The following is a 12,428-nucleotide window of genomic DNA, read 5'->3' on the forward strand; positions in this document are numbered from 1 at the left end:
ATTCCACCTTTCTGGCAATATTCCTGTTAATAATGAGTAGCTGGTTTTCCTTTCTTTCCATACATGTATGCCTCTAAGCAGATTTCGCTGCTGAAGTTGAAAAGGATACCTGTCACTTTCACAGGTGATGGACCAGGGGCAGTGATGCAGTTTGAACCCTGGAAATGTTTGCTTTAGCAAGAACAACAGGAACAAAGCTTCCCAGCTACATCATCATTCAAACAATTCTACAGACCAGAAACACTGAATCCCCAAACCCAACAATCTCCCTGACTAAAAGCTGGAGTCATTTTTAAGTACATTAACACTATTTTATTAAAACATCTAAATTCTTGCTAGATTTCATAAATTACATTATGAAAGATTTTCCAAAACTATCCTGTGTCGAACTTTCAACTGCCCAATTTTATTTCTTAGCCAAAAGCAACAAGAGATAATGTACATAAAATATTCCTCCCACCCATAAACCACTTGAGCATTTTTCCAAAAGTAATCTTGCTGTTACTGTTTTCTGTTTTAAAAGAAAAAGTTACATTTATATGGAATCATTAATCTCAGTGACATTTACATTTTCACAAAGCAATTAAGTTCTGAGAAAGGATAAAAACAATTTTTATTTTAGAATAGGATTAAAGTTCATTGAAGCTTGACACTGTAAAATTTACAGCCAAAATAAAACATTTTAAAATAGGAAATCAGACAAATCTAGCACTAGTAAACATTTATTTATATTTTATTTAAGTTGTGAGATAACCTCTATACCCTGAGATTTAAACTAGTAATCATTTGAATTAATTTTCCCCGAAGCATAAGTTGAGTTTTAAGAGTCTTGTGTACCTGCTGGCTCCACCTTGCCATGGAGTAGAGGGTGACCTTGAGCTTCTTATCTTTCTGCCTTCATCCCAACACCCTTAGATTGAAGATGTGCACCACCAGGCTCAGTGTCTACAATGCTGGGCAGTTAAGCCAGAGCTTCCTGTGTGCTGGACAAGCACTCTAGCAACTGAGTCGCCTTTGAAGTGTGTCTAACCATTGTCAAATTCTAAACTAGTGTTCTTAAAATTGTCTTGTCCTGTGGATACTAGCAGCCAAATTTCCAAGCTACAAATTGGAATCAGAAAAGGTATTTCCTTAAAATACCCTAAAACTCATTGTTTCCATTCTCACAGTCTGCATACAGAATGTCGAATGTCCTGTGATCTAACCTTGACAGAAGACATTTTTAACAGATCTCTCATAACCTAGGCTAACCACAACTCAGTATATGGCTGAGGCTAGCCTTGAACTTCTGATCCTCCTGCCTCTACTGGCAAGTGCTAGAATTACAGGGATAGAGATCTGCCACCACCCAGTTCAGAACAATTTTTTAACAACTCTTGGTAGGACATAGACAGCATCCTGGCACTAAGGCAAAGAAGAAGCAGCGTTTAAAAAAAAAAATCTGTAGCCACCTGTGTCCTCAGTGTCTACCACAGCATCCAGCACTACAACATATTTTGAACAAAAACTTTGGTTCTAAATACGCACTCAAAAAAAAAAAAAGCATGAAACTGTAACTGCTCCCCCATACTGGGAGTCTTCAGAGAGGGTGCTATGTGTGGGAGAGGGCAGCTGTAACACAAGGCATTGACCCATGCACTGAGATGTATCCATAAATTGTGTGCCCTTGCTGGATCTGCATTGTTGCTACAAAAGTAACTTTTTATATTCAAAGGTTACCTGCACATCCCAATTCACTAGGCCTGTTCTACACCGAAATCTTCCCCTCTCTCCACCACAGGGATAGCAAGTTAGGAGCCATCTCCATGGAATCACCAGATCACTCATACTGCCCAGACTGTACCAGTAACTATGTACACATGGAAAAACATTTTAACTATTACAGTTTCCTTCCCACATGTGTGTAATACAGAGTATCAACAGGAGATCCTAACTAAAGAAGAGCAGCTTAAAGAAAGTATTTCTTATCCACTTCATCCCTGCTCTCTTCAGAATCTTTCTATTCCATTCAAACAGTCCCTCCACGTACCTTATAGTAAGGAATCACTTGTGACCATGTGTATATATTTGTTCTGATCATCAACAAGTGTATACAGAGTAGCTATTGTTATTGTTTACCACACATTCCAGGGAACGGAAGAATGAAGCAAAAGGGATAGGCAAGGTCCTTGCTTCCACAGAGCTGAAAGAGTAGTAAAGGACTCGCAACATGCAAGAGGAGACACAGTAATGACCACAGCTGTCATTCAACAAACTGACTTCTCAACAACCGCTTGACACACTAATTAAAAAATCTAACCTACAAATTGTTTTTGTATGTGACAAAATTCTCATGAATACTAAATTTAATAATTATTGAAACTTACGTGGTTCAGTGTGCACCTCTATATTCATTCTTTTCATTTCCAGGTTTTTTTGTTGTTTTATTTTGTTTTTATCAGTTTGAAGCCATCTGACACTTTCTCTAGCTCTAAACATTTTTTTTCTTACAAAGACATAGAGCTTAGGCACTCTGTTCACAGAACCCAGTGAATAAACACTCTCCTGGTAGGTTTTGTAAATGTCTGAATTTCACACCAAGGATGATGGGAAGATCTGCTGTATACACGGGGAGCTCAGCCTTCTGCCTAACACTGCTGTTAATCACAAGGGATCGATCTAAAGGACCCTTATAATTCATGAGGCTTATTGGAACTTTCAAGGCTGATGTGCTTAGCAAGACAAACAGAAGTAACTGTCTGGCAGATCCTTCATGGGACTCCTAGTCACCAGAGACAATTAGTGCAACATATAGGGACATGTGGCATCTGCTGAAGCATGTTGTGCTTTCACGATAACTTGTGTTGCAGTATGCAATATCGGTGGGGGAAATTTATTTTCAGAGGCTCTTTTTTTATTTTTTGAGATTATAATTTAATTATAACGTTACTCCCTCCCTCTCTTCCCTCCAAATCCTCCCATACACCACCTCCCAATTCTCCTTCAGACTCATAGCCTCTTTATTCATCAATTATTATTGTATGCATATATATATACACACACTCCTAAATATAATCTGCTCAGTCCGTATAATATTATTTGTATGTATGTTTTCAGGACTGACAATTTGACACTGAACAACCAATTGTTGTACACTTCCCTAGGGAAGATCACCTCTCCTGCTCCAAGCTTTCCTGGGGTGCCTGTAGTTCTTTGTGGAGGGTTGAGACCTTGTGGAATTTTCTCCATCCAGTTTAGAATGTTCATTGGTGTCATCTTATTCGTCTCATATTTGGGCAATCATGTTGGTGAGACTTTATGGGTATAGTTTCTGACATTACTAGAATCTCACAGCAAATTCCCTGATCCTTGGGCTCATGCAGGCCTCCATCTCTTCACCGACAATATTCCCTAAGCCTTAGGTGCAGGAGTGTTTTAAAGATGTGTCCACTGGGACTAGGCTCTACTTGCCAATGATAGTAGTCACTATTTTCACAATTACATTCAGAGAGCCAAGAGATAGGCTCAAAGGAAGAAACACAGAAAACATGAAAGGCCATCTAGCTGCTTTGGAGGAGAGAGGACACTCAATTTGTTGTTGTTGTTGTTTTAGAATCAGATTTGTAAGTCAAATTATATGACAAGCTTTGAGACCCACTACATGCTACTCAACATTCCTAAGCCTCAGTTTGTATACCAATAAAACAGGGACATTAACAGACTTAATTCATGAAGTTGTCATTAAGAGGTGCAATGACATCTGTGGATCCTCTGCTCTACGCCTGGCCAGGTAGACCAATAAACTTGTGCTGTTAGCATAGAGACCTGCAAAGAAACTGAAGTCTTTGAGGTCTTGAAAAATCAAAGCAGCAGTTGACATTTTGCAAAGTTTGTTATTTAGATATTCCTGTATTGAAACATAGTATGTGGAAAAAAAATTGAGACATAATGAAGACCTCACAATTTTTTTTCAAGTTAGCAATTAGAATTGTAAACAAAGAAAGCAAGTTTCCAAAGGTAGTGCTTCATTCCAAAGCAGCTTGACATAAAATAGATGCTGGCATTTTACAAGTGGCTTAACTTTGAGAAAGAATAGAAAAAGCAAAGGTTCGTTTCCTTTACATCAATTCTTTATAAAGGAGAATATGAACCTGGTTATTCAAACTATCAAGATGCCAAAAGAAAAGAAACCTATGTGTGTTTTAATTAATAGAAATTCAAGGTCATTCATTCTCAAGAGTCCTTAGGATGTGCACTGGAGTTTTGATTGACTCCTTTGGGTTACTGTAACTGCTGGAAACTTAGCCTGGATACAACCTCAGTGCCCAGAAGCTTTTTAATAGCAACCAGATGATTTCTTGCTGGCCGCACTGCAATCACATTGTACTTCTACACTTGCCATCTTGTTACATCTGTTCACTAACAGCTGTGAAAGTAATGTCTAAGAAAGGTCAATATTAAGCACCAGCCCACTCACAGGGGCACACTAGAATCATAGGCTCAGGATTCCTGATACTCTGCCCATCCTCCTAATTTAATTCACTAATAAGTCAGGGGTTGATCTTCCTAAGGACATGTCTTACTTTTGGGGTATCAGTAAAGCTATGTTAAAACAACCCTGGGATAATGAGACTTCAGAAACAAGGAACAGGGTATCACACATCAAACACATCTGAAAAGTAGGGTCTGCACTCTTGTGATAGGTCAGGAACACTGTCCAGATGCTTATGAATGTGTCTGGTTGTGTCAGCTGCTGTACTGGTATTTTGAGAAGCACTCTGGGAAGGCGAAGCAGGAACCTGACTTTTGTGTTTTGAATGTGCCAGCTTTATTGCAGTTGAAAACAGAAATAAAAGGGAAACAGCATCATTACCCAGCAGGATTTTCAGTATGGCTCCAGCCAGCCTTTTGCTTTTCTAGCTCTTTCCTCCCCAGCCTTGTTCAAAAATGATGTGAGCTTGGCACAACCTGAAGCAAATATAAAGCATGGCTGCAGCATTTTCAGACCACTTTTACCGGGAAGTGCTTTCATCAAAATATTCTGGTTGGCTGAGAATACATGTACCTCTTATTTTGAGACACAGAACATTCTCCTATTGATGACTTTGAGAACCTATTTACCTTCAGTTGGAGGTGGGGAGGGAAGGGAAATGGGCTCCAGTAGGAAGGCAGTTATACCTCTAAGACACAAAATCTTGTAAGTTTTCATCTTAGACTGACAAGTGTTCCCAGCTGTTAGTTTAGTTCTGTACCAGCTTAGGAATTGTTAAAATGAACAAAACAAATGAGGAAAAAAAAACAACAGGGGAATAAATTCTGCCTTCAAATTTAAAAACTTCTTGTCCAAAAAATACTGCCTTTTTTTCTTTGCAGAGAATGAATACTATTTTAATGTTCAGTTTTCCATATCATGAGTTGTGAGTCATACTATGTGCTCAGGTCCAGATGGATCAATGACTTCTGAGAATTTAATTTAATCTTAGAATTCTACCAAACCTTCAAGGAAGAACTATCACCAATATACCCATATGCATCAAATTATTTTATAAGATAGAACTGAAAAGAGTATTTTCAAACTCTTTATGAATCCAAGATTACTCTGATCCCAAAACAAGATAAAGATTATATATATATTGGCTGAATATATATATATATATATATATATATATATATATATATATATAATCAGCCAATCTCTCATAGATGCAAAAACTCTCAATAAAATATTTGCAAGCCTGATTTAAAAACATATCAAGAAGATTGTTCACCATAATCAAGTAGGCTTCATCCCAGAGAGGCAGGAATGGATCAACATATACAAATGGACTGGTGCAACCTACCACATAAACAGATCCGTGGACAGAAAGCACATGACCATTTCATTAGATGCAGAAAAGACTTTTGATAAAATCCAGCATCCTTTCATGATAAAAGCTCTAAAGTATCTAGGGATACAGAAGACATATATTAAAACAATAGAGGCAACATTCAACAAGCCCTCAGTCAATATCATGTTAAATGGAGAAAAACTCAAAGCATTTCCACTACAATCAAGAACAAGACAAGGATGCCTACTCTCACCATTCATGGTCAGTATAGTGCTTCAAGTCCTAACTATAACAGTAAGTCAAGTGTGATAAGGGAATACAATTATAGAAAGAGATCAAATTATCCTTATTTGAGAATGATATGATTTTATACATAAAACCACCCAAAGACTTCACCAAAAAAGTTCTTACAGCTGATAAATTAATTGAGAAAAGTATCGAAGCATAAAATTAACACACAAAAATCAGTAGCCTTCTTACCTTATCAGTGACAAACACAGCAAGAAAGAAACGAAGGAAATAATTCAATTCACAATTACCTCCAACAATTATCTTGGAATAAATCCAATGAAGGAAGTGTAAGACTTATATAATAAAAAAAAAACTTTATGACATTGAAGAAAGAAATTTAAGAAGAACCAAGAAGTGGAAAGACTGTCCATGTTCACAGATTGGCAGGATTAATAGTGTGAAAATGGCCATTCTATCAAAAGCAATTTATAGACCCAATGCAATCTCCATCAAAACTTCAACTCAATTTTTCATGGAAATTTTTCTTAAATTTTTTTAAACTTTATTTTTTTAAATCAAGTTTTTCTTAAACTTCATTTGGAAATACAAATAAAACAAAATGCTCAAAACCGTTCTGGACAATAAAAGAATTGCTGAAGGTATCACCATCCCTGATTTCAAGTATGCTACAGAACTATAGTAATGGAAACGTGGTACTGGTATAAAAAAAGACATATCAGTCAATGGAATAAAATTAAGGACACAGGTATAAGTCTACACACATATGGCCACCTGACTTTTGACAAAGAAGCCAAAAACATAAAGTGGAAAAATGACAGCATCTTCAACAAATGGCGCTCATCAGACTGGATGGCTGCAGGCAGAAGGAAGCTAGATCCTACCTCTCACCCCATAGAGAACTCAAATGCAAATGAACCTTGACATAAAACATGATATCTTGAATCTCTGTTGTAGGAGAAAGAAGAGATTCTACTTGAACTTAAAGGCACAGGAAAAGACTTCTGAACAGGACCCCAGTAGCCCAGGCATTAAGGCCAACAACTAATAAATGGGACTCCGTGAAACAAAAATGTTCTATACATACATTGTCATCTGACTGAAGATAGCCCAGAGAATGAATGGGAGTGAGAGAATGTCTTTCTCAGCTTGTGACAAATACTTTCCAGAATATACTCCAAAAACAAAACAACAAGAAAATAAACAATCCAATTTAAAAAATGGGTCAGTTGGGCTGGAGAGATGACTCTGTGTTTAAGGACAATGGCTCTTCTTCCAAAGGACCAAGGCTCTATTCTCAGCACACATAGTGGCTCACTCCTGTTGTACATCCAGCCCCAGCATATCTGATGCCCTCCACAAGCACAAGGGATACGTCTGGTGCACAGTATACATGCAGACAAAACATCCATGCCCATTAAGCAAATTTTTAAATGGGTCACGGATCTAAAAAGAGTTCTCAAAAGATGAAATATAAAGACTGAGAAATATTTTTTAATACTTGGCATATTTAGCCATGTGGAAATGGAAATTAAAACTACTTTGAGAGTTCATCTCATCCATTCAGAATAGCCAAGATCAAAGAAACAAATGACAACAGATATTGGAATGAATATTGGGAAAGGGGAACATGTATTCACCACTAGTGGGAATAAAAACTGGTAAAACCACTATGGAAATCAGTGTGGAGGTTCCTCAAAAACTAAAAATAGATTTACCACATGACCCAGCTATACTATTCTTGGGTATATACCCAAATAACTTTATATCTTTCTGTGAGGATACCTGCTCATCCATGTTCATTGCTACCCTATTCACAAAACTCAGGAAATGGAAACAGCCTAGATGTCAATCAACTAGTGAATGGATAATGAAAATGTGGTACATTTATTCAGTGGTACACTAGTCAAAGGTGAAGAAAAGAAATCCACAAGTAAATGGATGGTACTGGAAATAATAGTCCCAACTGAGGAAACCAATATATAGAAAGATAGTATGTATGTTTTCTTAATTTCTGAATGTTAGCTTTGAATCTTCAGAGATGTATGTTCCATTTAGAATACTCATAGAGGTCAGAAATTTAGTAAGAAGCTATTGGGAGAGGGGTCTTACAGGGAGATGAGATAGAACACAGTAGCATAAAGGGTTAAAGGTGAAAAAATGGAACAAGAAGGGTTAAAGTGAGGTGGGAGATGAGAGAGTAATCCCTAAGAGAGAATATGGGAAGGGATAACTAAAATGAAAGGCCTTTTGGAAAAGCCATATGGAAACCTATCAGTATAAGGCCTTCATAAAATATTTGCACACACATAAAATGGGACTTAATGTAGTTACCCCACAACAGAGGGATAGTACCTTAACTAGATAACTCATGCTAATAAATAAAAGCCCCAATACCAGGAATAGGTTAGTTATTTTTTACTTCTTAGCCAATGAGGTCACATAGATCCCAAGCAAATTGCTTATTGCCAATACTCCTGACTACCTTCCAGAATTCACAGTATGATCCTATTTCTGAGGATGCCACATGCTTGAATCACAGAACATGGAGACATCAAGCTGGTATTCACCTAAAAACTTCATACCTGCACATTGCCATTCATAGATAGAAGCATGGTATAAGTGCTTCAAGAGGAGGTAAGCCTCAGTCTCACCCCTCTGTGAATCTTTCAAGCTAAAATGACTGGTCTGACAAGATACAGCCACTGGTACAATAATGGCATGAATGTTACAAAAGTAACCATCTACTTTTTCATTGGGTCAAAGGCCTGATACATGAGAAGAATGGATAAACAAAATATGGTACATATACACAATGGAATACTACTCAGCAAAGAAAAACAATGACATCATGAGGTTTGCAGACAAATGGATGGATCTAGAAAAAATCACCCTGAGTGAGGTAACCCAGACTCAGAAAGACAAACATGGTATGTACTCACTCATAGGAGGATACTAGATGTGGAACAAGGATGACTGGACTGCTACTCACATCACCAGGGAGGCTACCTGGAAAACAGGACCCAAAGAAAGACACGGGGATGGCCCAATGACAGAGAAATGGAATGAGATCTACATGAACAGCCTGGACATGAGTGGGGGTAGTGAAGGGCGAGGGTCGAGGGAAAGAGAGCTTGGGGGAGTGGGAGATTCCAGCTGGATCAACAACAGAGAGAGAGAACAAGGAATAGGAGACCATGGTAAATGAAGACCACATGAGAATAGGAAGAAGCAAAGTGCTAGAGAGGCCCACAGAAATCCACAAAGATACCCCCACAACAGACTGCTGGCAATGGTCGAGAGACAGTCGGAACTGACCTACTCTGGTGATGGGATGGCCAAACACCCTAATTGTGTGCTAGAAACCTCATCCAACTACTGAGGGATCTGGATGCAGAGATCCATGCCTAGGCCCCGGGTGGATCTCTGGGAGTCCAATTAGCGAGAATGAGGAGGTTTTATATGAGCGAGAATTGTTGAGACCAAGGTTGGATAAAGCACAGGGACAAATAGCCAAACAAATGGAAACACATGAACTATGAACCAATGGCTGAGGGGTCACCAACTGGATCAGGCCCTCTGAATGGGTGAGACAGTTGATTGGCCTGATCTGTTTGGGAGGCATCCAGGCAGTGGCACCGGGTCCTGTGCTCATTGCATGAGTCGGCTGTTTGAAACCTGGGGCCAATGCAGGATCGCTTGGCTCGGCCTGGGAGGAGGGGACTGGACCTACCTGGACTGAGTCTACCAGGTTGATCTCAGTCCGCGGGGAAGGCTTTGCCCTTGAGGAGGTGGGAATGGGGGGTGGGCTGGGGGGAAGGTGAGGGGGGCGGGAGGGGGGAGAACAAGGGAATTCGTGGCTGATATGTAGAACTGAAGTGTATTACAAAATAAAAATTAAAAAAAAGAGAGATGGAAACCATACCTGGCACGATTAAAGAAGCCAGCAACATGTGTCTAGATAGGTCATAGGCTCTAAAAGAGAATCCAATGCTAACTCTGCTAACTTGGCATAGTATTAAAACAACTCCTAATGACTTCTTAATATACCCATAGATCAGACTTTCTTCTTGCAGTGTATAACAATTAACACCATGACTATATCCTCCAAATTGTCAACATGCAGAGAACAAAAGACTATAGAATTATCTGCCCCCAAATTAGATATTCATATCTCACCCCTTCCAAGGCTCAGGGATATTTGCAGATGAGGAGGCAGAAAATAATGTAAGAGCCAGAGGTGATGGATAACTTCAAGGAAACAATGTTCTCTGGATACAACAAGGAAGATGCACATATGAACTCACAATGATTATGATAGGATACACAAAACATGCCCCAGCTCACACCAGACAAAATCTCAGCATAGAGAGTGGGAGGGTAGATATCTAATCCCAACACTAGCTGAGAAGCTATTAGCATTGATAGCTGCTGGAAGAGAGTCAGATTTTTGTTGTTTTTGACGATGATGATGATGATGATGATGGTGCTGGTGGTGGTGCTGGTGGTGGTGCTGGTGGTGGTGGTGGTGGTGTGACACCTGATAGACTGACCACATACAAGACCAAGCCCCAATACCAAGACTATCAGAGGAAAACAAACTGGACTTGATGGGGAAAAAATAAATAAAAATAAGTCATCTCAGTCAGGTGAGACAAGATGGAATGGTTGAAAGGGTGGGAAGGGTAAGAGTTGAACTGGGTGAATATGTTCAAATTATAGTTTATGAAACTCTCAAATAATTAATTTTTAAAAATGGGGGAGATGAAAGACCAAGAAGCCCTAATAAAACAAATGGCATGGGGTTATAGATGTGATATCTTGAATAAATAAATTCCTTGGCCTATCTGTGCCTTAGTTTCTCTATCTGTAAAATAGGGACAATAACTCCCTACCACTGTATTTGTATAAGATTTACATATACTATTTGACATATGTATTTAATTGTCAAAACAAAAGCACAACTGTCACTTCAAAGGAATGAAAGATGGTTTATTCTGAAGCTAAATGTAAGTAAATCATCGCCCTAGGAACACAGATTTTGGTTATCCTAAACTCCATGCGCCAATGTGATAATTTGAAGTTTCTATAGTAACAGAACTAAGAAGATCACTAATCAAAGCACTTCCCAAATACATTGGTGGAAACAGGTATGAGGGGAAGGGCTCAGCTATAGACCTCAGATTCTATCCTGTGGCATTCTTGGTTTTTAAATACATTGCAAAGGATTTATCTGCTAGTCACAGGATATCAGGTCAGACATAGAAGCGGTCAAGAAATGACTATTTAGGGGTCTGAAGATAGCCCAAGATAAACTGCAATTTGGCTCTGGACCTGCAATATTCCAACCACTGCACAGTCATTGAAGTTCTAATCAATTAATCAGTCTTGCAGGGGAAGGTGGGGTACTTTCCAGGAACTTCCCAGTACTTATAAATAGTAATACAACCAAATGTTCATTAACTACAGGCACTTTTGACTTCGTGTTTTGTTGTTTTTGAGAGGGTCTTGCTATGTTGCTCATGCTGTCCTTTAACTTGTAATCCTCCTGCATCAGCCTCCTGAGTGCTGTGATTACAGACATGACTGACCATATTTAGGTACCTTATACTAAGTACAAACATATACTACTTTGTTATACATCTTTACTTTTTGCAATACTTGGGATCAATCCAGCCTAGGGTCTGATAAGCAAAAGCCAGTCACTGAGATGCATCCTCAGATGGTTCTGAATTTCCCTAGTTCTTTTTTCGAGTCACTCTCTATGTGAGCCACAGAATATTACTTTAAATATGAATATTTTGCATTTTATTTTCACAATATACATATAAGTTAATTGATATAATGTTTATGGTAAATTCTTTTTTTTTCTTATCGCAAGGTATCTGCCATTATACTTGGCCAAATAGTTTGGACTCTCAGAAACAACTGGAAGAAGTTTTCATATAGATTCATCAAGTTTTATAACACTTATTCATGTTTTTCATTTGTTGATTGTTTAAAAACATACATTTCCATTTATGTTTGGTTGGCTCTGTGTGTGGAACAGCTACTGATTTTTGCACTTCAATATTATATCCAGCTATTTTAAGGCATTCTTACCTAGTACTTCTATCAGTTGATTATTTGAGTTTTCTATGTATATAATCAAACAACCTGTAAACAATTTTGTCATTTTCCTCGTTCCTTTATATTTCAGCCTTTTCTCAGTCACATTAACAAGTATTTCTAAGAAACCCAGGTCATAATGATGATAATACAGCTGTAGCATTTCACCATGAGACATGATGGTTGTCTTCATGTTCAGTTTCTGAGCAAAATAACTAACATTAATATTATTTCATTCATCACGTATTGAACATATATTATGTT

This window comes from Peromyscus eremicus, chromosome 6, assembly GCF_949786415.1.
Source record: "Peromyscus eremicus chromosome 6, PerEre_H2_v1, whole genome shotgun sequence".
Classification (NCBI taxonomy): domain Eukaryota; kingdom Metazoa; phylum Chordata; class Mammalia; order Rodentia; family Cricetidae; genus Peromyscus; species Peromyscus eremicus.